The sequence below is a fragment of the Anomaloglossus baeobatrachus genome, chromosome 1 (assembly GCF_048569485.1).
Source record: "Anomaloglossus baeobatrachus isolate aAnoBae1 chromosome 1, aAnoBae1.hap1, whole genome shotgun sequence".
NCBI classification, from domain to species: Eukaryota; Metazoa; Chordata; class Amphibia; order Anura; family Aromobatidae; genus Anomaloglossus; species Anomaloglossus baeobatrachus.
The window spans coordinates 522,308,130-522,335,394 of NC_134353.1; the positions used below are offsets into that span (position 1 = coordinate 522,308,130).

The 27,265-nt window shown below is 46.7% G+C and overlaps 1 protein-coding gene across 1 annotated transcript in view; it reads right to left on the minus strand.

Moving 5' to 3' along the window:
• SVEP1 (sushi, von Willebrand factor type A, EGF and pentraxin domain containing 1) overlaps window positions 1–27,265 on the minus strand; it is a 570,842-nt gene that overhangs the window by 110,050 nt on the left and 433,527 nt on the right. The gene's annotated exons all lie outside the window — the stretch shown is intronic.

The following is a 27,265-nucleotide window of genomic DNA, read 5'->3' on the forward strand; positions in this document are numbered from 1 at the left end:
GGCTTGCATTGTAAATCGTGCCGCATCGCGGCGGATCCGGCGCAATGCGTTTTTTTCGCCGCACAAAAAACGTGCCAGGCAACGTTCCATCTGGCCGCCGCATGGGCTAAATATGCCGCATCCGGCAAAAACCGGACGCAACGCAAGACCATGCGGCACAATACGGCGCTAATGCAAGTCTATGCAGAAAAAACGCAACCGGCGGCCAAAAAGAAACGGTTGCGTTTTTTCTGCAAAGTGCCGTATTGTGCCACTCAGCAAAAACCGGATGTGTGAAAGCAGCCTAAGGCCCCCTTCACACGTCCGTGATACACGTGCGTGTTTGGTCCGTTTCCGTATATACCGGAGACACGGCCAAACGTGCACCAATGTTAATCTATGATTGTGGTCACACGTCCGTTATTTCATTATGTCCGTGTGTGCGTGTCCGTGATCCGTATGTGTTTGCGTTTGGCACGGATGCATGTCCGTTATCTGCACGGAGCACGCACACGTGGACACAATGAAAGTCTATGGGTATGTGCACACACGTTAGTAAACACGTATGCATATACCTATAGTCCGTGTCCGTTTGGTGTTTTTATTTCTAGTGATGTCGGCTATTCTTTCTATTTCTGTGTATGTCGGTCAATCTCCCTGAGTCCGTCGGTCAGTCTCTCTGTCTCTCTGTCGGTCTCTCTGTCTGTCTGTCCCTCTCTCACAGTCTGTCGGTCAGTTTCCCCCCCTCTCTCATACTTACCGTTCCCCGATCTCCGGCGCAGCGCTGCACGGCATTCACACTGCTGCGGCGGCTTTTACTGTTTTGAAAAAGCCGGCCGCCCATTAAACAATCTCGTATTCCCTGCTTTCCCCGCCCACCGGCGCCTATGATTGGTTACAGTGAGACACGCCCCCACGCTGAGTGACAGGTGTCACACTGCACCCAATCACAGCAGCCGGTGGGCGTGTCTATACTGTGCAGTAAAACAAAAAAATAAATAATTAAAAAAAAACGGCGTGCAGTTCCCCCCAATTTTAATGCCAGCCAGATAAAGCCATACGGCTGAAGGCTGGTATTCTCAGGATGGGGAGCTCCACATTATTGGGAGCCCCCCACCCTAACAATATCAGTCAGCAGCCGCCCAGAATTGCCGCATACATTATATGCGACAGTTCTGGGGCTGTACCCGGCTCTTCCCGATTTGCCCTGGTGCCGTTGGCAAATCGGGGTAATAAGGAGTTATTGGCAGCCCATAGCTGCCAATAAGTCCTAGATTAATCATGTCAGGCGTCTATGAGACACCTTCCATGATTAATCTGTAAGTTACAGTAAATAAACACACACACCAGAAAAAATCCTTTATTTGAAATAAAAAACACACACAAATTCCCTCATTACCAATTTATTAACCCCGACAAACCCTCCATGTCCGGCGTACTCCACGGACCTCCAGCGTCGCGTCCAGCTCTGCTGCATGGAGGTGACAGGAGCAGCAGAAGACACCGCCGCTCCGGTCACCTCCACACAGCAAATGAGGTGAGTAGCGCGATCAGCTGCTGTCAGTCAGGTAACTCGCGGCCACCGCTGGATCCAGCGGTGGCCGCGGGTAACCTCAGTGACAGCAGCTGATCGCTATACTCATCTCATTAGCTGCGTGGAGGTGACCGGAGCGGCGGTGTCTTCTGCTGCTCCTGTCACCTCCATGCAGCAGAGCTGGACGCGACGCTGGAGGTCCGTGGAGTACGCCGGACATGGAGGGTTTGTCGGGGTTAATAAATTGGTAATGAGGGAATTTGTGTGTGTTTTTTATTTCAAATAAAGGATTTTTTCGGGTGTGTGTGTTTTTTTACTGTAACTTACAGATTAATCATGGAAGGTGTCTCATAGACGCCTGACATGATTAATCTAGGACTTATTGGCAGCTATGGGCTGCCAATAACTCCTTATTACCCCGATTTGCCAACGGCACCAGGGCAAATCGGGAAGAGCCGGGTACAGCCCCAGAACTGTCGCATATAATGTATGCGGCAATTCTGGGCGGCTGCTGACTGATATTGTTAGGGTGGGGGGCTCCCCATAACGTGGAGCTCCCCATCCTGAGAATACCAGCCTTCAGCCGTATGGCTTTATCTGGCTGGCATTAAAATTGGGGGGAACCGCACGCCGTTTTTTTTTAATTATTTATTTATTTATTTTACTGCACAGTATAGACACGCCCACCGGCTGCTGTGATTGGGTGCAGTGTGACACCTGTCACTCAGCGTGGGGGCATGTCTCACTGTAACCAATCATAGGCGCCGGTGGGCGGGGAAAGCAGGGAATAGGAGATTGTTTAATGAGCGGCCGGCTTTTTCAAAATAGTAAAAGCCGCCGCAGCAGTGTGAATGCCGTGCAGCGCTGCGCCGGAGATCGAGGAACGGTGAGTATGAGAGAGGGGGGGGAAACTTCAGTCAATCGGGGGATTAGCGGTCACCGGTGAATCCTTCACAGGTGACCGCTAATCAGTACTCGACACAGACAGAGCCGCGGTATGAGGATGAAGTCGGGTGAAGTTCACCCGAGTTCATTCTCATCGCGCAACTCTGTCTGCTGTCAGCCGACATTTATAAACGACATTGTGCATCACACACACGGACATTACACACGGACATTACACGTACACATACACGTTAATTCCACACGCACACACGGACGTTCTGCACACAAACACGGCTAGCATACGCAATTCACACAGGTGCCACACGGACCATAAAAACGGACACAAAAACGGGACACGGACCCAAAAAACGGCCCGTAACACACGTGCGTGTTTTTCACGGACGTGTGAAGGGGGCCTTAGTGTTAGTATGTGACATAACTGATTTTATGCATGAGTACTATATATTGTTTTTTAGTACAAACTAGAATTCATCTTGAACTTTCCTTACCAATCTCTGCCTCTCGTCTTCTAGTTCTAACACTACTGGGTTTTCCTTACTGCTCTCCCTCCACAGTTGTGGCATGTGACTAAAGGAGCCAATTACTGGCCACAATTGTTACCAACATACCCATAAGAGAGGAACTGGATGCACAGAGTTGGCTTGAGTTTGTGTTCTGGTTGAATGGACAAACCAGGTCAATGCAGGGCAGTAGTTAATAATATAAGATTAGCAGAGGAATCCAATGACTAAAGGTTAACAAATCCCAAAAATTACTAAAAACCTATGTTTATTAGATATATTAAAAAGGACAATCGTCTGTAAACACACAAAAAACTCCCTTAAAAATGATATCACACAGTCGGAACAAACTGGGACATAGAAGTAGGTATGCAGTACTGCAGAATAGAACCAAGTTAGACCTATAATGCTCTGCTGCTGCCCCTGATTGAACGCCCTACCTGTCCACGGAGGTTGGCACCCTAAACAGCGCAAATGGTGCCACTGCTCACCGTCGGCTCTCCCTTCGCAGTCCCAAAACATATCCCTATCTCACTACGTGCATACCCATACACCAACCAATCCACATAGACCAAACAAAACAAACATCTACATTATCTCTTATGGATCACCAAGAATAGTCACGTGGTACCCACTTTGCAAAAAAGTCCGTGACTACAGCATGATAAATGAGGTCAATACACCAATCTACTATTCATAACAATAAATAATGTTATACATAGGATTCCAATAATTACTTATGGGTAGTATATAGTATTATCAGAGGTGTTTAGGTAAAAAGGTTTACCTCCTTTGAGAAATCTGATGCCATATTGTGGTCTCGACACATTTCTCCTGCCTCACAGGCTCATCAGGAGGCCTTGAATGTAAGGGTAGATGTCCCAGGTAGATGACCACATGTGGTGGATGCTGAATGTGCACCTGCTGATAGCTTGTATTACACAAGGCAGGGTACCATGACTTGTGTGATATTTTTAAGGGGAGTTTTTTGTATATTTGCAGACGATTGCCTTTTTTAACATATCTAATAAACATAGATTTTTAGGAATTTTTTTGGATTTGTTAACCTCAATGCAGGGCAATGTTACAAATGAGCAAAAGGGTATCTATAAGGTAGGTATGACTTTTATTATTTTACAGCCTATTATTTGCTTTTAAAAATTTTGGGGTTAAATAACCTGTAATATTTGACTAAATGCCTAGTTATAAAAGTTTGCTCACCACAATAAAATTCTTATATTTTCTTAAAAAAAATTATCTTTGCTGTCCCTTTAAATAATAGCTAAGGTTCTGCAGGACATTTTTTTGGAAACTTGAAAGCTTACTTAGCTTATTCCCTTCCTCAGAAGTGTGCCTATGATCCGTAAGAAACATTTGGCTTGTTTGAAATATGCATGAGTGCAATTTATCATCAATTACTATATTTTTACACTCTCTCTTCTTTTGTTCCTGTAAATTAGGCAGCATTTGGATGCTTTAAAAATGCATTCTGTTACATTATGTGAATTCTAATGAAGTTTGAAACTGTAGCACGAGTAAGACCCTTCTTAACGTTTAAAAAGGTCAGTTCTTAAGTTCACATTACAGTATAGGAAAACACAAATTAGATAAGATGTAATTAAAGGAGTCTGTCAGCCTAAACTGATCGTTCAATCTTAGCACATGGCTTTGTAAGAGACACAGCTCTTAGAAAAATTACATCTTTAGTGTTTTAACCGCTGCCGCTGTTCTCCAGAAACTAGCATTTAATCCAGTGGTCCCCAACCTTTATTACCTTGAGAGCTATATTCAGCTCTAAAAGAGGATTATGAGCTACATCCAGCACCCTCCTTCCACCTCTCCCCAGGTAATGAAATCCAGCTCCTTGCACATTAGTGACACTTAGAGCCCTCCATTACTGGTATAATGACAACCAAGGCTTCCCCATAGAAGTCACCCAGAGGCTATATTCCTGGATGCAGAGGCTCCAAATTTAGCTAATCTGACATTAGGCACTCCCACTACACTATTGCATCGAGCTTCAAGCACCTCCTCTGGCTAGCGGTATCATGCTATTGTCGCGGGCGGAGGAGGGGACATGGCGCTCACCCACTGCTCGGGTCCAGCTACTGCTGCTGCTCGGTGGTGGCTCGAGCGGTGGGCCGGATCCCGGGGACTTGAGCGGCGTTCCTCGCCCGTGAGTGAAAGGGGGTGGTTTGGGTTTAGGGATATTGTCCGTGACGCCACCCACGGTTGTGGTGAGATTGGTGAGACCACCGCTGCTCTGGACGGGGACCCCGGGAGCGATGACAGGGAGCAGCTTGGATGTTGGTTCTCCCCTCCGTGGCTAGGGGGTTTGGTTGTCCCGGGGCCCGGTGAGGGGTTTAGGGATGGCAGGCGGGTTACGGGGCCTGGTGAGGTGCAGGGTCGCGGGGGCAGCGCTGTGCCGCATGGCACGGTGGTACTCACTCAGCCAATGACGAATGCAAAGTCTCCGGTAAAACAAACGGCTGGATGGACGGGTCCCACAGACGGCTGCGGTGTTTCTCCTCCCAGCAGGTTGATGGTGACTGCCTTTCCCTGCACATGTGTTGTGTTACGGTTCCAATGGCTTCCCACCGGTAACCCGCTCCTCAGCTTGGATGGATGCTGAGGGAGCCCCTTTTGCCCGCAGGCTCTGGCCCTGGGAACTGTAGCCTTGGCGGTGACTGTGTTTCCCTCTACAGTTTGAGCGGTTGCCTTCAATCGGGTCTTGACTAGAGATGAGCGAACCGGTCGAGGTTCGGCTCAAGTTCGGTTCGCCGAACGGAGGTCTCGTTCGAGTTCGGTTCGTCGAACGTTCGACGAACCGAACTCGAACTGCATAGGAAACAATGGCAGACATTCGCAAACACATAAAAACACCTAGAAAACACCCTCAAAAGTGTCCAAAAGGTGACACACAACTCACAACACAACACAAACACATGGAAAAGTGACAAGGACATATACTCATTAGAAAACAAAAGAGCTGGAAAAGGAAAAAGAGGAGGACACACAGGTATATGAGTATATGCAAGGAAACGTCGATGCCATTACTGTGCAACTTGAGCCTTTTAGGCTTCCAATCTGGATAAATTGACTGAGCTTGCCACGTACGCCTTGGGGATCTTGTCGTGTCCTGCAGCCAGCGTTCTCTCGGAACCTGTCTTCAGTGCTGCTGGGGGTCTGCTGGCAGATAAGCAAACGTTTCTGTCCACTGACAATGTGGACATGGCTCTCAGAGGACTTTTCTTCCCCTGGGTCATCCAGGGGACGTGAAAGGCACGCGTATTTTTGAGAGTGCTTCATGCAAAGCATCTTTTTCATTTTGAAAAGGGGGGGCAAGTGATGCCAGTGAAGTGGGGTGTGTGTGGCCCAATTAGTGGAAACGAGGGAGACTGTGGTTGGAGTCCCCTCGCTTTTGAAAAAAGAACCAAGATGAACAAGTCATGGCTCTCAGAGGACTTTTCTTCCCCTGGGTCATCCAGGGGACGTGAAAGGCACGCGTATTTTTTAGAGTGCTTCATGCAAAGCATCTTTTTCATTTTGAAAAGGGGGGTCAAGTGATGCCAGTGAAGTGGGGTGTGTGTGGCCCAATTATTGGAAACGAGGGAGACTGTGGTTGGAGTCCCCTCGCTTTTGAAAAAAGAACCAAGATGAACAAGTCATGGCTCTCAGAGGACTTTTCTTCCCCCGGGTCATCCAGGGGACATGAAAGGCACGCGTATTTTTGAGAGTGCTTCATACAAAGCATCTTTTTCATTTTGAAAAGGGGGATCAAGTGATGCCAGTCAAGTGGGGTGTGTGTGGCCCAATTAGTGGAAACAAGGGAGACTGTGGTTGGAGTCCCCTCGCTTTTGAAAAAAGAACCAAGATGAACAAGTCATGGCTCTCAGAGGACTTTTCTTCCCCTGGGTCATCCAGGGGACGTGAAAGGCACGCGTATTTTTGAGAGTGCTTCATGCAAAGCATCTTTTTCATTTTGAAAAGGGGGGTCAAGTGATGCCAGTGAAGTGGGGTGTGTGTGGCCCAATTAGTGGAATTGAGGGAGACTGTGGTTGGAGTCCCCTCGCTTTTGAAAAAAGAACCAAGATGAACAAGTCATGGCTCTCAGAGGACTCTTCTTCCCCTGGGTCATCCAGGGGACGTGAAAGGCAAGCGTATTTTTGAGAGTGCTTCATACAAAGCATCTTTTTCATTTTAAAAAGGGGGATCAAGTGATGCCAGTCAAGTGGGGTGTGTGTGGCCCAATTATTGGAAACGAGGGAGACTGTGGTTGGAGTCCCCTCGCTTTTGAAAAAAGAACCAAGATGAACAAGTCATGGCTCTCAGAGGACTTTTCTTCCCCTGGGTCATCCAGGGGACGTGAAAGGCACGCGTATTTTTGAGAGTGCTTCATGCAAAGCATCTTTTTCATTTTGTAAAGGGGGATCAAGTGATGCCAGTCAAGTGGGGTGTGTGTGGCCCAATTAGTGGAAACAAGGGAGACTGTGGTTGGAGTCCCCTCGCTTTTGAAAAAAGAACCAAGATGAACAAGTCATGGCTCTCAGAGGACTTTTCTTCCCCTGGGTCATCCAGGGGACGTGAAAGGCACGCGTATTTTTGAGAGTGCTTCATGCAAAGCATCTTTTTCATTTTGAAAAGGGGGGTCAAGTGATGCCAGTGAAGTGGGGTGTGTGTGGCCCAATTAGTGGAATTGAGGGAGACTGTGGTTGGAGTCCCCTCGCTTTTGAAAAAAGAACCAAGATGAACAAGTCATGGCTCTCAGAGGACTCTTCTTCCCCTGGGTCATCCAGGGGACGTGAAAGGCAAGCGTATTTTTGAGAGTGCTTCATACAAAGCATCTTTTTCATTTTAAAAAGGGGGATCAAGTGATGCCAGTCAAGTGGGGTGTGTGTGGCCCAATTATTGGAAACGAGGGAGACTGTGGTTGGAGTCCCCTCGCTTTTGAAAAAAGAACCAAGATGAACAAGTCATGGCTCTCAGAGGACTTTTCTTCCCCTGGGTCATCCAGGGGACGTGAAAGGCACGCGTATTTTTGAGAGTGCTTCATACAAAGCATCTTTTTCATTTTAAAAAGGGGGATCAAGTGATGCCAGTCAAGTGGGGTGTGTGTGGCCCAATTAGTGGAAACAAGGGAGACTGTGGTTGGAGTCCCCTCGCTTTTGAAAAAAGAACCAAGATGAACAAGTCATGGCTCTCAGAGGAATTTTCTTCCCCTGGGTCATCCAGGGGACGTGAAAGGCACGCGTATTTTTGAGAGTGCTTCATGCAAAGCATCTTTTTCATTTTGAAAAAGGGGGGTCAAGTGATGCCAGTGAAGTGGGGTGTGTGTGGCCCAATTATTGGAAACGAGGGAGACTGTGGTTGGAGTCCCCTCGCTTTTGAAAAAAGAACCAAGATGAACAAGTCATGGCTCTCAGAGGACTTTTCTTCCCCCGGGTCATCCAGGGGACATGAAAGGCACGCGTATTTTTGAGAGTGCTTCATACAAAGCATCTTTTTCATTTTGAAAAGGGGGATCAAGTGATGCCAGTCAAGTGGGGTGTGTGTGGCCCAATTAGTGGAAACAAGGGAGACTGTGGTTGGAGTCCCCTCGCTTTTGAAAAAAGAACCAAGATGAACAAGTCATGGCTCTCAGAGGACTTTTCTTCCCCTGGGTCATCCAGGGGACGTGAAAGGCACGCGTATTTTTGAGAGTGCTTCATGCAAAGCATCTTTTTCATTTTGAAAAGGGGGGTCAAGTGATGCCAGTGAAGTGGGGTGTGTGTGGCCCAATTAGTGGAATTGAGGGAGACTGTGGTTGGAGTCCCCTCGCTTTTGAAAAAAGAACCAAGATGAACAAGTCATGGCTCTCAGAGGACTCTTCTTCCCCTGGGTCATCCAGGGGACGTGAAAGGCACGCGTATTTTTGAGAGTGCTTCATACAAAGCATCTTTTTCATTTTAAAAAGGGGGATCAAGTGATGCCAGTCAAGTGGGGTGTGTGTGGCCCAATTATTGGAAACGAGGGAGACTGTGGTTGGAGTCCCCTCGCTTTTGAAAAAAGAACCAAGATGAACAAGTCATGGCTCTCAGAGGACTTTGCTTCCCCTGGGTCATCCAGGGGACGTGAAAGGCACGCGTATTTTTGAGAGTGCTTCATGCAAAGCATCTTTTTCATTTTGTAAAGGGGGATCAAGTGATGCCAGTCAAGTGGGGTGTGTGTGGCCCAATTAGTGGAAACAAGGGAGACTGTGGTTGGAGTCCCCTCGCTTTTGAAAAAAGAACCAAGATGAACAAGTCATGGCTCTCAGAGGACTTTTCTTCCCCTGGGTCATCCAGGGGACGTGAAAGGCACGCGTATTTTTGAGAGTGCTTCATGCAAAGCATCTTTTTCATTTTGAAAAGGGGGGTCAAGTGATGCCAGTGAAGTGGGGTGTGTGTGGCCCAATTAGTGGAATTGAGGGAGACTGTGGTTGGAGTCCCCTCGCTTTTGAAAAAAGAACCAAGATGAACAAGTCATGGCTCTCAGAGGACTCTTCTTCCCCTGGGTCATCCAGGGGACGTGAAAGGCACGCGTATTTTTGAGAGTGCTTCATACAAAGCATCTTTTTCATTTTAAAAAGGGGGATCAAGTGATGCCAGTCAAGTGGGGTGTGTGTGGCCCAATTAGTGGAAACAAGGGAGACTGTGGTTGGAGTCCCCTCGCTTTTGAAAAAAGAACCAAGATGAACAAGTCATGGCTCTCAGAGGAATTTTCTTCCCCTGGGTCATCCAGGGGACGTGAAAGGCACGCGTATTTTTGAGAGTGCTTCATGCAAAGCATCTTTTTCATTTTGAAAAGGGGGGTCAAGTGATGCCAGTGAAGTGGGGTGTGTGTGGCCCAATTAGTGGAAACGAGGGAGACTGTGGTTGGAGTCCCCTCGCTTTTGAAAAAAGAACCAAGATGAACAAGTCATGGCTCTCAGAGGACTTTTCTTCCCCTGGGTCATCCAGCGGACGTGAAAGGCACGCGTATTTCTGAGAGCGCTTCATGCAAAGCATCTTTTTCATTTTGAAAAGGGGGGGTCAAGTGATGCCAGTCAAGTGGGGTGTGTGTAGCCCAATTAGTGGAAACGAGGGAGACTGTGGTTGAAGTCCCCTCGCTTTTGAAAAAATAACCAAGATGAACAAGTCATGGCTCTCAGAGGACTTTTCTTCCCCTGGGTCATCCAGGGGACGTGAAAGGCACGCGTATTTTTGAGAGTGCTTCATGCAAAGCATCTTTTTCCTTTTGAAAAGGGGGATCAAGTGATGCCAGTCAAGTGGGGTGTGTGTGGCCCACTTAGTGGAAACGAGGGAGACTGTGGTTGGAGTCCCCTCGCTTTTGAAAAAAGAACCAAGATGAACAAGTCATAGCTCTCAGAGGACTTTTCTTCCCCTGGGTCATCCAGGGGACGTGAAAGGCACGCGTATTTTTGAGAGTGCTTCATGCAAAGCATCTTTTTCATTTTGAAAAGGGGGGTCAAGTGATGCCAGTCAAGTGGGGTGTGTGTGGCCCAATTAGTGGAAACGAGGGAGACTGTGGTTGGAGTCCCCTTGCTTTTGAAAAAAGAACCAAGATGTACAAGTCATGGCTCTCAGAGGACTTTTCTTCCCCTGGGTCATCCAGGGGACGTGAAAGGCACGCGTATTTTTGAGAGTGCTTCATGCAAATCATCTTTTTCATTTTGAAAAGGGGGGTCAAGTGATGCCAGTGAAGTGGGGTGTGTTTGGCCCAATTAGTGGAAATGAGGGAGACTGTGGTTGGAGTCCCCTCGCTTTTGAAAAAAGAACCAAACTGAACAAGTCATGGCTCTCAGAGGACTTTTCTTCTTCTGGGTCATCCAGGGGACGTGAAAGTCACGCGTATTTTTGAGAGTGCTTCATGCAAAGCATCTTTTTCATTTTGAAAAGGGGGGTCAAGTGATGCCGGTGAAGTGGGGTGTGTGTGGCCCAATTAGTGGAAACGAGGGAGACTGTGGTTGGAGTCCCCTCGCTTTTGAAAAAAGAACCAAGATGAACAAGTCATGGCTCTCAGAGGACTTTTCTTCCCCTGGGTCATCTAGGGGACGTGAAAGGCACGCGTATTTTTTTTTTTTTAATCCAATCAATTTTTTATTGTAGGAAGTTACATTACAAAAAAGGAGAAATTCAGGTATCATTGGCAATAATACACAAAGAAAACCACGCTGTAACATGTGGTAGTAACACCTTTGATTATGATTCACATTTCCTGTTTCACCACCACCAATCATGTCTGATGCAAGTTGCAACTTTTTTAGGTTAATCAATACCCAATACGTATAGAGTCAACCTACCAATTTACTCTTTAATCCTCAAAATGAGGGATCCAAACAACCAGAACCAGAGAGTAAGAAAAGAAGATAAGAAAAGGGAGGGGAGAGAGAGGTGGGGGAGATGGGGAGAACCATGGATGGTTGCAAGGAAGCAACCAGGGAGGGGGAGGGGGAGGGAGGGAATTGGATGGCGTTTCGGGGTAGCCCGAGCAGTAACAACAACAGAGATTTAAACACCTTGACTATTGACATGTGGTATGGGTGAACTCCCTGCGTAACACACACTTTGACCCTATTTGACCCATTTTTAATTATCAACAGTTTGCCCTGGAAACAGATGCCTGACAGGGGATGCATATACAGAGTTTAGCCACGTGTCCCAAATGTGAAGTATTTTGTTTTTGGCACGGATGGAGTGAGCCAGACAGAACTCGTATTGGCATTGGAGATTAATTCGGTTATATAGTTCAACTAATGTAGGCGTCTTTGAGGATTTCCAGTGCAAACTTATGCAATATCTGGCAGCTACTAGAATGTGAACTAATAAACCCCTGGATTCCCAAGAGAACTCCTCTATACCCACGTTTAGCACTGCCAGATCCGGATTCGGATTAATACAATTGCCTGTCAGCTCACCCATCAGGCCAAACACCTCCAACCAGAACGAGAAAACCTTGGGACAAGCCCACCAGCAGTGACCAAGAGTACCCCTTTGGAGGCAGCCCTTCCAACAATGTGGCGAATAATTTGGGAGGAACTGTGCTAAGTTGGCTGGGGACCGATACCATCGCAGGTGTACTTTTTTCAGTTGCTCTAGATGATTTATACACTTGGAATATTTTTGGATATTTGCTGATGCCGAGTGCCAGTTTGAAGGTGAGGTAGAGACACTCAACTCCACGTCCCATTTATTCATATAAGGAGATTTTTGCTCTTCGGGGGGGTTATTGAGCCATTTGTATGTCGAGGAGATACCTTTGGATTTAATTATCTTTTTAAATACCAAAGCTTTTTTTGTAGGTAACAGAGGCTTTGACTTTGGAGGAAATTTAGAGGCCAGAAAATGACTAATTTGGATGTGTTGATAGAAACAGCCCTTTAAAGAGGGGTGTTCCCGTACTATTTCATTAAAGGGGTTAACACCCAAATCAGAGTATAGATCCGCCAGCACTGTAATGCCCGATCCCTCCCACCTGGCCAGATTCAAAAAGGGGATTTGAGATTCCAACGACTTGAGGGAAATCTCTGAAAGAGGAATCTGAATCTTATGAATCAAGTCATTTCGCCAGACCTCCAGGGAGGCTGACATGGTGGGAACACACGGGGAGAACCGTGAACGGCTCAAATATTCTGCTTCCATCATTCTTCTGACCGAGCCCTGGCGGGACAGGAAATTTTCAATCTGAGCCCATCTATGTGAATTACCTGGACGCCACCATTCCTTTAGTGATTCAATTAGTAAGGCTTTATAATATGCCGTTATGTTTGGGGTGCCCAATCCCTCTAAGTCATATGGGGGGTATAACACTTTACCTGCGACCCTAGCCCTTTTATTACCCCAGACAAATTTGTTAGTCAACGATTGAAGTTTCATCAGGGTTTTGTGAGAAATTTTGATGGGAAGGCATCTGAGCACATACAATATTTTGGGTAAGAAAACCATTTTAAAGGACTGTATCCTGGCCATCCAGGACAATGATATTTTTTCATACCTTCCCAATTCTTTTTCTAAATTTTGGATCAGAGGTTCCAAATTTTCTTTAATTAACATCTACGATGGTGTCAGCTTAATACCCAAATAAGGTATCCCCCTGTCGCACCATTTGAATTGAAAGGCCCCCTCCAGCGCACTCCTGGCCTCCGCCGGTACATTAAACGGCAGTATCAAAGACTTTGCCGCATTAAGCTTATAATACGACACTTTAGAAAAGTTTGATAATGTGTTCACCACTGCTGGAATCGACACTGCAAGGTTAGAACAGGAAATTATCACATCGTCTGCGTATAAACCAAGTTTATGTTCAAATTCCCCAACTCTTATACCAGAAATGGCTATGTTTTTTCGTATAGCTTCCGCCAGAGGTTCTACCACTAAAGCAAAAATAGCGGGAGACAATGGACACCCCTGGCGGGTGCCATTACTTATTTGAAATTTAGATGACAGGAACCCCGATGCCAACACTGACGCATTTGGGTAAGAGTAGAGGGCTAGAATGGATGACTTGATTTTCCCCAAGAACCCGAATTTTGTTAGAACTCTCTCCAGGTATCCCCAGTGCACCCTGTCAAAGGCTTTTTCAGCATCAAGAGACAGGAATGCACTGGGTTCACCTGATATCTCCACCAGTCCAATCAAGTAAAGCATCTGTCTGGTGCCATCCTTAGATTGCCTCCCTGTCACAAACCCAACTTGGTCTGGAGCCACTAAGGTCGGGATCACTTTATGAAGTCTATCTGCCACTAGTTTGGCATAAATTTTAACATCACAATTTAGGAGTGAAATGGGCCTAAAATTACCCGGGGTGTCTGCAGGTTTCCCTGGCTTTGGTAGCGTGATAATTATCGCTTCTAAGTTGTCTGGGGAAATTGACCCTTTATTTTGCCAAAAATTGAAGGTTTTTGACATAAAGGGGGACAGAGTGGATGTAAATTGTTTGTAATATTCGTATGGCAGCCCATCGGGGCCCGGGGCAGAGTTAGACTTAGTCATTTTGATAGCACCTAGGATTTCATGTGTAGTAAAGAGAAGATTAAGTTCCTCTAATTGCTCATCTGAGACCCGGGGAAGATCCAGGGTGTCTAGGAAACCCTGTATATCCACTTGAGTCGGCTGTGACGTATTGGAATCATATTTTAGATTATACAGGGCCTCATAGTATTTCGCAAATGCTTCTGCTATTTCAATGGGATGTCTAGTGATTGTTCCGTTCGGGTCCCTCAGGAATTCTATTTTAGATTGGATTTCACGTTTTTTCGTCCTTCTTGCCAATAAGGACCCCGCTCTATCCCCCATAGCATAAAATGTCGATCTATTTTTTTTAAGATTAATTTCGTATTTTTGCAGGAGTAGGGATCTTAGTTGGAATCTATGGGTTACAATTTCTTTAATCAAGTTAGGGGATGCTTTGGCTTTATTCAGGGATTCAAGGTGATGAATACGGGTTAATATATATTTAATATCTGTGTCTTTTTTCCGTTTTTGGATGGAGGCTATTTTTATGAGCTGCCCTCTGACTACGGCTTTATGCGCAGCCCACAGGGTCTCGTCAGAAATTTCCCCATTATTATTAAGTTTAAAATATTCTGTTAACACTGACTCTACTTCATCATGTACCTTCTGCCTACCAAGCAAGCTGGTATTCAGTCTCCACCTAGGGGAATTTTGAACATTAAAGCTACCCTGAACACACAAAGAGATCGGCGCATGATCTGTCCAAGTAATTAAACCAATATCAGCTGCCACACAATTACTTATAGATTTGCTGTCGACCAAAAAAAATCAATTCCACTGTATGAGCGATGCCTGGAAGAGAAGAATGTATAGTCTCTTTCTGATGCGTGCAAATATCTCCAGATGTCATGAAAATGGAATTCATTGATGAGATGCTTAAGTTCCTTAGCATGTGGGATGCTGGTGTTGGAGCAATCCATGGAGCGTATTACAGGTATATTAAAGTCTCCACAGATGATTTCCGCCCCTGTGGCAGTATCTTTGAATGCTTGGAAAAATTTCCTAGCAAAGGTCAATTGTGATGAATTTGGGGAGTAGACCGTTGCCAAGGTATAAGGGACGCTGTTGATATAACAAGACAAAATAATATATCTTCCATCCGCTCCATAACTGACATTTATCAATTTAAAGGCCACTGAGTTCTTTATTAAAATGGCCACTCCTCCTCTTTTTTTTGAGTCATTAGCAAAAAAGGTGTGTTGGAAGCTTGGATGAAGTAGCCGTTTATTATCTGTGGAAAGAAGGTGGGTCTCCTGAATGCACGCTATATCACAGTTAGATGCCTTCACCTCTCTCCACATCATTGACCTTTTTGCTGGGGAGTTGAGTCCATTCACATTAATAGACAATATCTTAATTCTCATATTGGAGCCGCAGGGGGGTTTGAATTCCTAGGAACGCCATCAGGGATGAGAGGGGCTAGACCAGCAAGGAATTGAGAGAAATTTCCAGAAAAAATTAAGGAACATTTGTGAGAAGAGGAACAAAAACAAAAAAATTCCAACAACACCGGTTTGCCCCGAGTATGGTGCCCGGTGTATAACCGCTCGCCATAGGCGAGAACATCAGGGGGGCTACGTGACATCCCGTGTCACAGGAGCAGGGACAGCAGGTGCCATAAGCAGCAAGGAGTCCCAGCTAAGCTACTGACCATTCAGGGTTAATCCTGTCTGGAGGGCCTCTATGATTCTCCTGCCCACCAGGGTTTGGTGGGTGGGCTATTCCCCAGTCATCCAGCAATTTGCCCAGCTGAGAAGGAGTATGACATATGTGAGTGCCTCCATCTTTGAAAATTATCATCTTCACCGGAAAACCCCACTTGTACTTGATGTCTTGATCTCTAAAGAGTTTAGAAAGGTGGGCAAATTCTCTGCTTTTATTAAGAGTTGCAGCAGAAAGATCTGGGAAGATTTTTAGTCCCATGAAAGTGTCTGGCAGGGCTGGACTTCCCCTCAGTGTGTGAAGCACAGCTTCTTTTGTTTTATAGAAATGAAGTCTAGCCAGGACATCTTTAGGCAGAGCTGGATCTATGCCTTTGGCTTTAGGGACTCTATGAATCCTGTCCACTATCAGGTCTCTGGTGTCCCATCCAGGGAGTATAAGCTGCAGAAACTTGTGGAAGTATTCCTGGAGGTCTTTATCTGCTACTGAGGAGGGAATCCCTCTGATTTTTAGGTTATTTCTTCGGGATCTGTCCTCTATATCACTGATTTTAAGTTTTAGTGCCTCCACCTCCTTTTCCAAAGCTGTGTTAGCATCTATCAGATTGTTATGTGATGTTGCAAATTCAGCCATTTTAGTTTCTACATGCTCTGTGCGAACCCCTAGAGACCTGATTTCTTCCTTCAGCTCTCTTACTATTTCTCTGAGATCAGCCTGCAAGGAAGCCCTCAGCGTTTTCAGCAGAGCTTGCATTGTTTCCTCTGTCAGAGGAATGGCTGTGCAGCCTCTCAAGCAGCCTGTTTCTCCCTGTGAGGAGTGGGAAGAAGCTGAGTGGGAAGCCATCTTGCTTGGTGAGGAGAGATCCCTATCCAGGGGGAAGAAGTCTGTCAGTTTGGCTGGAGTGCCAGTTTTTTTAGGTCTCCCCTTAGGCATAGCTGGGGGCTGGGGTTACTCATACCTCCTGTAGCTGGTAATCCTGGTATCTGTGAGCTGATAAGAGCCGGTTTATCCTGCTGTCAGCACAGAGCTCTCCTTCAAGCAGCCATCGCCATCAGCGTGCAGGCCACGCCCCCCAGGCACGCGTATTTTTGAGAGTGCTTCATACAAAGCATCTTTTTCATTTTGAAAAGGGGGGTCAAGTGATGCCAGTCAAGTGGGGTGTGTGTGGCCCAATTAGTGAAAACAAGGGAGACTGTGGTTGGAGTCCCCTCGCTTTTGAAAAAAGAACCAAGATGAACAAGTCATGGCTCTCAGAGGACTTTTCTTCCCCTGGGTCATCCAGGGAACGTGAAAGGCACGCGTATTTTTGAGAGTGCTTCATGCAAAGCATCTTTTTCATTTTGAAAAGGGGGGTCAAGTGATGCAAGTCAAGTGGGGTGTGTGTGGACCAATTAGTGGAAACGAGGGAGACTGTGGTTGGAGTCCCCTCGCTTTTGAAAAAAGAACCAAGATGAACAAGTCATGGCTCTCAGAGGACTTTTCTTCCCCTGCGTCATCCAGGGGACGTGAAAGGCACGTGTATTTTTGAGAGTGCTTCATGCAAAGCATCTTTTTCATTTTGAAAAGGGGGATCAAGTGATGCCAGTCAAGTGGGGTGTGTGTGGCCCAATTAGTGGAAACGAGGGAGACTGTGGTTGGAGTCCCCTCGCTTTGGAAAGAAGAACCAAGATGAACAAGTCATGGCTCTCAGAGGACTGTTCTTCCCCTGGGTCATCCAGGGGACGTGAAAGGCATGCGTATTTTTGAGAGTGCTTCATGCAAAGCATCTTTTTCATTTTGAAAAGGGGGATCAAGTGATGCCAGTCAAGTGGGGTGTGTGTGGCCCAATTAGTGGAAACGAGGGAGACTGTGGTTGGAGTCCCCTTGCTTTTGAAAAAAGAACCAAGATGAACAAGTCATGGCTCTCAGAGGACTTTTCTTTCCCTGGGTCATCCAGCGGACGTGAAAGGCACGCGTATTTTTGAGAGTGCTTCATGCAAAGCATCTTTTTCATTTTGAAAAGGGGGGTCAAGTGATGCCAGTCAAGTGGGGTGTGTGTGGCCCAATTAGTGGAAACGAGGGAGACTGTGGTTGGAGTCTCCTCGCTGTGTTTTACATGATTTTCGAAGGGCATGACATGCCTAAGAGGTTGAGTTTCATCATCTGCAACTTGTTGGCAACAGAAAGGCTGCCTTTACACCCTTTTGAGACCGAGGATTTTCGAGACCTTATGCCCATTGCAGTGCCCCAAGAGCCGATGGCCAGTCGTAACTCCTTCTCCAAGAAAGGCATGCCCGCGCTACCACAGCAGGTTGCACACAACCTCACTGATTCCTTCAGAAACTCTGTGTGTGACAGGGTGCATTTCACCACAGATACTTGGACCAGTAAGCATGGACAGGGGAGTTACATGTTGCTGACTGGGCACTGGGTAACTATGTTGAGAGATGGAGAAGGGTTTGCTGTACAAGTCTTGCCGTCCCCACGACTTGTGTGTCAATCCTTCCTCTGTATGTACAAGTTCCTTCACTGCTTCTGCCTCCTCAACCTCGTGTGGGTCCTCCACCTCGGCCCAAACCATGTGTGGTCAGTCCACCCTTCCTTGTAACTGCGCCCAAGGAATCTCACACACCTCCTTACTATGCTGGCAGGAGAGCTCAAGGCCATCAGGCGGTCAAATGTTTACTTTGAAATGTAGGGGAAATGTGAGACACCGCTGAGGAATTGTGGACAGTTAGCTCTGGAGAGTGAGACCGAGTTTCATCAATGGTTGTCTCCACTCAACCAGCAGCCAGAGAAGGTCGGGTGCGACAATGATGCAAACCAGTCTGCGACCCTTATTCAGGGCAATGTGACACACGTGCCTTGTATGGCTCACGTGTTGAACCTGGTTGTCCAGCAATTTTTAAAAAACTATCCCGGCCTACATGGCCTTCTGACCAGGGCACGGTGTAACGCCTGCCTGGATCGACACACTCAGATGGGGTGTAAAGGATAGGCTAGAGGGAAGCCACTCACCAAGCTGGACACCCAGAACCCTGAAACCCTTTAACCCCTATACAGTGATTTGGAATTACACAGGGCCCAAGTTGATCAATACCTGTGGAAGGCTGCAGTTCCAGAGAATAGTAGTCATGCAGGGTCAAAACATTAATTGAGGAAGAGGAACAGAATGGGATGGCCAGGACTTAATCAGAAAACAAGCAGAGGTGAAATGTGGATCGGCCAACGAGGTACATAAACAGCAAGCAGGAAAAGTAGTCACAGGTAACAAGCACAGAAAATCATAAAACTGAACTGGGGGTAACAGTAACAAGAGGTTCATAGCTTTGTCTGGCAGTGGTCTGCAGACAGGAGGGGCCTAAAAAAGGGTGTGGTGTCTTCCCATTGGTTGTAGCTGAATGATGGTACTTCATCTGTGAGATACCCACCATCTACATTCAGCCATTGGTTCTGCATCTGTCAAGGTAACGCAGCCCAGTGGGTGAGCATAACCTGCGTCCACCTGCGCCACTGGCATCTACTCCTTTCCCATCATCAGCACTATGCACGAAAGGAACACATTGTCACCTGGCGACCGGAGTACAAATTGATTGAGTGGACTACGTTGGTGACTAAACAGCCGTGTGCGGCAATGATGCAAACCTGTCTGCGGCCTTTCGTCAGGGCAATGTGACACATGTGCCTTGTATGGCTCACGTGTTGAATCTGATTCTCCAGCAATTTTTAAAATACCATCCCGGCCTACATGGCCTTGTGCAGCGGGCACGCTGCTATGTGCTCACTTTCATCCTTCGCACCCAGCAGCTCAACAACTTTCATCGCTCCTGGAAGTCTTAGGGTCTGGCGGTTAAACGCCTGAAATGCGATGTTCCGACACGCAGGAATTTGAATCTGCACATGTTGCAGCATCTGTGGCAGCACCGCAGAGCCCTGCTGAAATACGGTATGACATATACCCTGGGCTAACTTGATCCAGAGGTGGTGCAGATCACGCTGCCGGAGTGGTGTCAGATCAAGGACCTATGCACCCTTCTACACAGTTTCCAAATATCGAAGAAGTTCTTTAGCACTGGCGATGCCATTCTCAGTGTGACAATTCTGGTCATCTACAAGATGGAGCACACTGTATGCATTATTCGGAGTCAGGTGTTGGTCCAAGAGGAAGGGGAGGAAGTACAGGAGGAGTCATATGCAGAAGGGATAATAAGATCTACAAGGTCCAGACGGTGAGCGGCACCTAGGCAGAAGTCAAGGGACGGTGGGGGAGAGGGATTAACAAGGGCGCATAGTATCTGCAAAAATTGTTGAGGAAGGTGCAGGAGCCCATGAAGAAAAGGAGGACGAACTGGCGATGGGCATGGAAGACTCAGCAGATGAGTGAGAGCTTGCTCACATTTAGGTTGTGCGAGGTTGGGGGGAGAGGGCAGAGGAAGGAGGCACGATTCTCACCTCTCTGCCACTAACACACCAAGGACTTGGTCCTCCTGGATGCACAAGACACATGAGCGCCTTCTTGCTGCACTACCTACAACATGACCCTCGGATTGTACGAATTCGAAGTAATGCTAACTACTGGGTTGCCACACTGTTAGATCCCCGGTACAAGACAAAATTTGGCGAAATAATTCCTGCCATAGAAAGGGACGCACGTATACAGGAGTATCTGCAGAAGGTGGTACGGATTCTTAGATCTGCTTTTCCAGTAAACACCAGTGCTGCACAGAGTGAATCTCAACGCTTTGTCATGGATAGGAGGAAATGGTCTTTTACTTGTCCACATCTGAGGGACCGAGGGCTGGCTGCTGTGCTGAGATGGCATTGAGTACAGTGTCCCTGCAGAGTTGCACTTTTGGTCATATACCAAATGAGTTCAAAAAGGACAGATGCTGGTGGAAAGGGGAACAGGTGTGTTGGAAAGGGGAAAAAGTTTTTGTTCGTGGGTTTGTTGGTTAAGCAAAAGTAACATTTGATGAAGAAACACCATCTGTTACGGTGGGACTGGCAGATTTGGATACGGTGGTATATACTATGTTACCGCTATATAACGAAAATTAATAAGAAAAGAAAGAGAAAGGTATATATCCCCATCAGCAGTCAATGTCCACCGTGCTCCCATATGGAAAAGGAGAGGTTGGCAACTGGAAGGTTAGATGGAGGATACAGATCTGTGTGGCTATGAAACTAATAGTTGCCTGAACTGAGTTAGACGCCACTCGAATCTTGAGACTGGGAGCCCTGTTAGCGTCACAGGGTCCACACGCCCACCCAGCCCAGGAACTCCCTGTTAACATCACAGGGGCCATTCAGTACGCTGACCATGTGCATTGGGGCCACACCTGTGGACAGCAGGCGCATCAGCAGCAGCAGGCCTGTTAATGCCACTGGGCTGCACAAGCAGGACTTGTAGGACAGGAGCTGGTCTTAACCGTTCTGCATTACCAACTGTGGTGGCGGCTTGCATCGACGCCCTATCCCTGCCTACCTCTGGCCTAAAGCCGCAATGGGTTCAACACATGGAGGTGTGCTCTTTCGGAGCATAATAGAAGACTGCGCACCTCCTTGTTGGCTCCAGCCCGTTTTATAACCTTGGTCCGCCCCAAACCAGGGTGGACCACAATGCACCTCCTGGAGACAAAAGCAGAGTGACACGTCATGAGTGGCATAAATAGCGTCCTATTTGGAACCGCAACTTCAATAATGACCTCATGGCTGCCACGACATAAACACCTCACCAGTCATCGTCTGACCATCAATAATGAGGTGACAAGTCATAGGGGCGGGCCTCTGCAAGCCATTTGGGAGTGGCCTGGCCACATTGTCAGGACACCTGATGCCCTGTGGTCTATATGGGCCCCCTACATCAGGGGCAGGGCCAAAGAGTTCATTACCGGACCTAGTCTCTGATGCAGTAAGTGCCTGAGCATGCTCAGTAGCATGAAATACAGTCTCTGAAAAAAGACTATCAGCTTTAGCATGGTGTCTAATCACAAAACAGGACTTAGACCCGGCACGGAATGCAAGTACCTGTGCAAAGAGGCTTTTTGCACTAAGTGTGGGAGCATGCGCTGTATCCCGAAATGAAGACTTAGCCTCAGGAATGGCACAGTCAGGCTGAGCATACTCACTAGGCGAAACACTGTAGTTTGGCTGCAGCTGGGGTAAATCGGCACACGCATGCGCACTAGGTGCCTCTCCACACTTAGACGTCGAGGAGAAATTGCTCTTCGGGTGTGGACTTGGAGATGCTGTCTATGAATAGAAGGAAAAGCTAAAGGAAGCATCACTTTCTATCCCTCCGAATTATCAAATGCAGCAATGAATTCCCTGAGTTTGCTATAAAATTAGCGTAGCAAAATGTGCATGAGGGTGTCATGCAGAGGTGCTGCAAATAGATTTGCACCAGTGGGACACTAATGGAAGTCCAACAGGCAGTTCTATGATGCCACTAAATGGCAGTATTTTTTGCTATGCTATCATTATAGCTTATTAAAAACAGAGCAGGAGGGTGTCCTGCACAGGTGCTAGAAATAGCTTGGCACCAGTGGGGCACTAATGGAATACAACAGCCAGTTCTATGATGCCACTAAATGGCAGTATTTTTTGCTATCAATATAGCTTATTAAAAACAGAGCAGGAGGGTGTCCTGCACAGGTGCTGCACATAGATTTGCACCAGTGGGGCACTAATGGAGTACAACAGCCACTTCTTGTATGCCACTAAGTTTACTCAATTTTTGGTATTATAATGTCTTAGTAAGTAACAATGAGTTGGAGTGTGCAATGCAGGCAGATGTGCTGCAAATATCTTTGCACTAGTGGGACAATACAGAAGTCCAACAGCCACTTTTTGTATGCCACTAAGTTGCAGCAGTTTTTGCTATTATTATAGCTTTTAAAAACAGAGCAGGAGGGTGTCATGCAGAGGTGCTGTAAATAGCTTGGCACCTGTGGGGCACAAATGGAGTACAACAGCCACTTTTTGTATGCCACTAAGTTGCAGCAGTTTTTGCTATTATTATAGCTTCTAAAAACAGAGCAGGAGGGTGTCATGCAGAGGTGCTGTAAATAGCTTGGCACCTGTGGGGCACAAATGGAGTACAACAGCCACTTTTTGTATGCCACTAAGTTGCAGCAGTTTTTGCTATTATTATAGCTTTTAAAAACAGAGCAGGAGGGTGTCATGCAGAGGTGCTGTAAATAGCTTGGCACCTGTGGGGCACAAATGGAGTACAACAGCCACTTTTTGTATGCCACTAAGTTGCAGCAGTTTTTGCTAGTATAATGGCTTAGTAACAATGACTTTGAGTGTGCAATGCAGGCAGACATGCTGCAAATATCTTTGCACTACTGGGACTATACAGAAGTCCAATAGCCACGTTTAGGATGCCACTAAGTTCACTCAGTGTTTGCTAGTATAATGGCTTAGTAACAATGAGTTTGAGTGTGCAATGCAGGCAGACGTGCTGCAAATATCTTTGCACTAGTGGGACTATACAGAAGTCCAATAGCCACGTTTAGGATGCCACTAAGTTCACTCAGTGTTTGCTAGTATAATGGCTTAGTAACAATGAGTTTGAGTGTGCAAAGGGCAGGAGGGTACAGTGGCAGGGTTGTGGGTCTGGGTAGAGGAAAGGAAGCCTGCCTTTCTATCCCTCCTAATGGGGAAATGCAGCGAGGAAATCCCTGACCTTAGCTACACAGACGCTGTCATCTTGTGTAGCTGTTAAACTCTGTTTTCACGGACCTGTCACCTATGGCTCTGACCCTGCCGGTATGAGCCCTTAAAAGGACTGATAGAAAGTGCTATCCCTATGCTGTACAGCGCTGTGTATGGAGCGTACACAGCAGTATCGGCGATAGGAGCTGCGCCAGTGATGACTGACACCAAGGACGCAGAAGGCAGATAATGTCCGGTTTTATAATGCAGGGACATGTGACATGGACATCCTATCACACATGCCGTTGCTTCTCTGGCTAAAAGTCCACTTAGCTGTGTGTGTGTCTGGGTTTGGCTGACATGCTGGCCCGCCCCACTACACGCGCGCGCTTAGGGAAGGAAGACAAGGGAAAAAAAAAATGTCGATTGCCATTATCCATACAGCAGTGATCTGAATGCGCTGTTCCCGCACACTATACACTGAAATTTCATAATAGTGTGAGTCACAGAGTGACTTACACTATTACAGCGGAAAGCCAGCTAGGAATTAGCTGGTCTTTTTGCTGCTAGAACCGTTCTCGAACGGATCTAGAACTATCGAGCTTTAGCAAAAAGCTCGAGTTCTAGTTCGATCTAGAACAGCCCCCAAAATCACTCGAGCCGCGAACTGGAGAACCTTGAACCGCGAACCACGCTTAACTCTAGTCTTGACTGCTGGGAAACCTTGGAGGTTCCCTTCGCTAACGGATTTGACAAATTTGACGGCGACTCCTAGCCTTGTCGGGGTCCGTAAGCCCTGCCGGATGGTGCTGGCTTCTCTTTATTCTCCGATCCGGTCCGCCGGGCCACCGCCCATCCACGGTCCATACGGTTTGCTCCAATTAGCCTCTCCTGCAGACGGTCACCACTGTCTGCCAACCTTGCTGTTCCGTCCGGGCCACACACCCGGACCGCCTTCAGACTGCTCCTCTACCACTTTACTTCCTCTCACTTCAAAACTCTAATCTCCTCTGCCTCCTTTTCCCGCTTCCAGGACTGTGAACTCCTTGGTGGGCGGGACCAACCGCCTGGCCCACCCCCTGGTGTGGACATCAGCCCCTGGAGGAAGGCAACAAGGATTTTGTGTTTGGCTTCGGTGTGCCTAACCGGGGTGTGGGGTGTGTTGGTGTAGTTCTGTGATGACCTGGCTTCTCCAGTGCGCCACATTATAGCAAGTACAGTATATTGTATATGCAGCAAGGAACACCAAAAACCTGAGCTGACACAATGTTCAGTAAACATGTGAATTGCAGCCTTTATTGCAAGTTGGGGGTGCAGCCCTCCTAATACTGAGACTAAACAACTAATTGCGTCTCACTTTGCTGTGTATTTAATCTGGGACCCAGCTGACCTCTTGCCACCATTCATATTGGAGTTTTGACATGACACAAGTCAGGTATTGATAATGTTTTTAACTTCAGTAGGTTAGGGACTGTCTCAGATGGGTACACCGTGACGAGGTGAGACAGCTTTTTACCTTTTTGCAAAAATGTATACACTAAGTACCCTGTTATCAAGCACTTGCAATTTATTTATTTATAGTCAGGGTATTTTTCCTACAATTTTTCTCTTTGTTTTTGTTTTTTTTTTTATATGATGCAGCAAGGGTAGAGAAACCGGGCACTGCTAATCCAAGACAAATGTTACTGTTGAATCGTTCCTTGTAGCAGAAAAGCCGGGTGCACATCCCAAAACATAGACCATGCATAAGATCCAAAGGGAGACAGAAGCAGACGGCACTCATCGGCATCCAAGTAGCAGTATTTAATTAAATATTTCCATGTAGGAGTACAAGTGGTGGGGAAGGGTGAGGGGAGCTCACGTCGGACTATACTATATGCTTATCCAAATATTCTCTTCTGTCCAGGGCTACTCAGAAAAGTAGACATTTGGAGATTTGCTCTTCATAGCTGTTTGTTAGTCCTGGTGATTATGTACCAAGCTGACATAAAACCACACATCATGGGCCTATGAACCACATTGGCTCCCGAGCCACAGGATGGGGACCCCTTAATCAAATACACTAATTAAGGCCCTTGATGCACCCTTGTTTTGGCCAAGAGGCTCAGTGTACCTGTCCCACCCACTGGTATTGCAGGCTCGCCTCCCTCACTTATGATTGACAGCACTGTTTTGCATGAATTTTCTCTGTTGACAGTGCATGCCCCAGGGAAGCCAGTGCTGTTAATCATCAGGAAGCAGAGACATGAGAGAAATCAGTGGAAGGAATGGTGCATTGAGCTGTTTATCCACACCAAAGGGCACTTTGCACACTACGACATCGCAGGTGCGATGTCGGAGGGGTCATGTCAAAAGTGATGCACTTCCGGCGTCGCACTCGACATCGTAGTGTGTAAATCCTAGATGATACGATTAATGAGCGCAAAATCGTCGTAATCGTATCATCGGTGTAGTGTCTGAGAATTCCATAATTACACGATTGCGACAGGTACGATGTTATTCCTCGTTCCTGCGGCAGCACACATCGCTGTGTGTGAAGCCGCAGGAGCGAGGAACATCTCCTACCTGCGTCCTGCAGCTCACGACGGCTATGCGGAAGGACAGAGGTGGGCGGGATGTTTACGTCCCGCTTATCTCCGCCCCTCCGCTTCTATTGGCCGCCTGCTGTGTGACGTCGCTATTACGCCGCACGACCTGCCCCCTTAATAAGGAGGCGGGTCGCCTGCCAGATCGACGTCGCAAGGCAGGTGAGTCCATGTGAAGCTGCCGTAACGATAATGTTCGCTACGGCTGCGATCACAAGATATCGCTGCTGCGACGGGGGCGGGGACTATCATGCTCGTCATCGCAAGCATCGGCTTGCGATGTCGTTGTGTGCAAAATACCCCCAAGGGTGCACCGAGCATTCTAATTAGAATAGATGAATAACCTTCAGTTTCTGCAATACTGAGGCAGAGATTGCAACATCCCAAAGTGAGATTTTTGAGGGTGGTATCCCCTAGAAGGCTTTGTGCTTAGTTTATGCTGTCAGTTTGGGCTGAAAGAATAAATTTAAAGGTATTCTCAAAAAATAAAGACTGTAGCAGGAAGTTATTTGCTACCACTATCATATGAACATTGTATAACATTAAACTCTACAATGTGACGTATGCTCGTAAGGAAACATTTTGGTGAAACATGTTGCTGCAGCTCTGAATAACTGGGTTTTAGTTATAAAATCCATTTCCATTTTCTTACTTTGGCAAATTGTTTACATTAATAAACGCGTAGATGCTTTATTAGAAGAAGAAGAAAACAACATAAATACTTCTACTGTATATATATATATATATATATATATATATATATATATATATATATATGTCTTGTTGATAATGTATATAGTTGATCTACACTTATCTAGAGTAGACTGGTTCATGCATTGTGGATGTGTTGATGTACCTAAATTTGATTTCTTTTATCCTTGAAAACAGACACATTTTCACCAAGTTCAACCAAAGGATACGAAAGATCCTTCCGTTGAACTTGTTGGAAATGTGTCTTTTTTCAACCATACTAATTATAATCATGACAATGGATAATGCCATGACCATAGATAATGAGTTCATTCCATGTGACATAGAAAAAATCTAAAGCACCTTGTAGACTGTGTAGACAGTGCTGACTAGAGATTGGCGCATTAATTTGTGGGACTCCACTCCGTTGTCCAGGTCAGTAGTTTCTGGCTGCGGCATAAGAGGCTCACAAATTACCTTATAGTACAGCTTTTGCTTAGCCAGGGCTGTCACCAGATCATTATGCACTGACTAATAAAAAGCTGACCTTTCTGATGGACCCAAGTCCTGCGAATTGATCCACTAATCTCAAGTGCTAATATATCGTAAGACATCAGCACAAGCTAGTGAATGGAGGAGACAGGTAAAAAAATGTGTTGGAATTCACTTGAAAATGTCCACCAGTTCCAGTATATGGAGGAGAAATGCCACAGAGATCTGGTGAGTGGCATGGTAAGCATA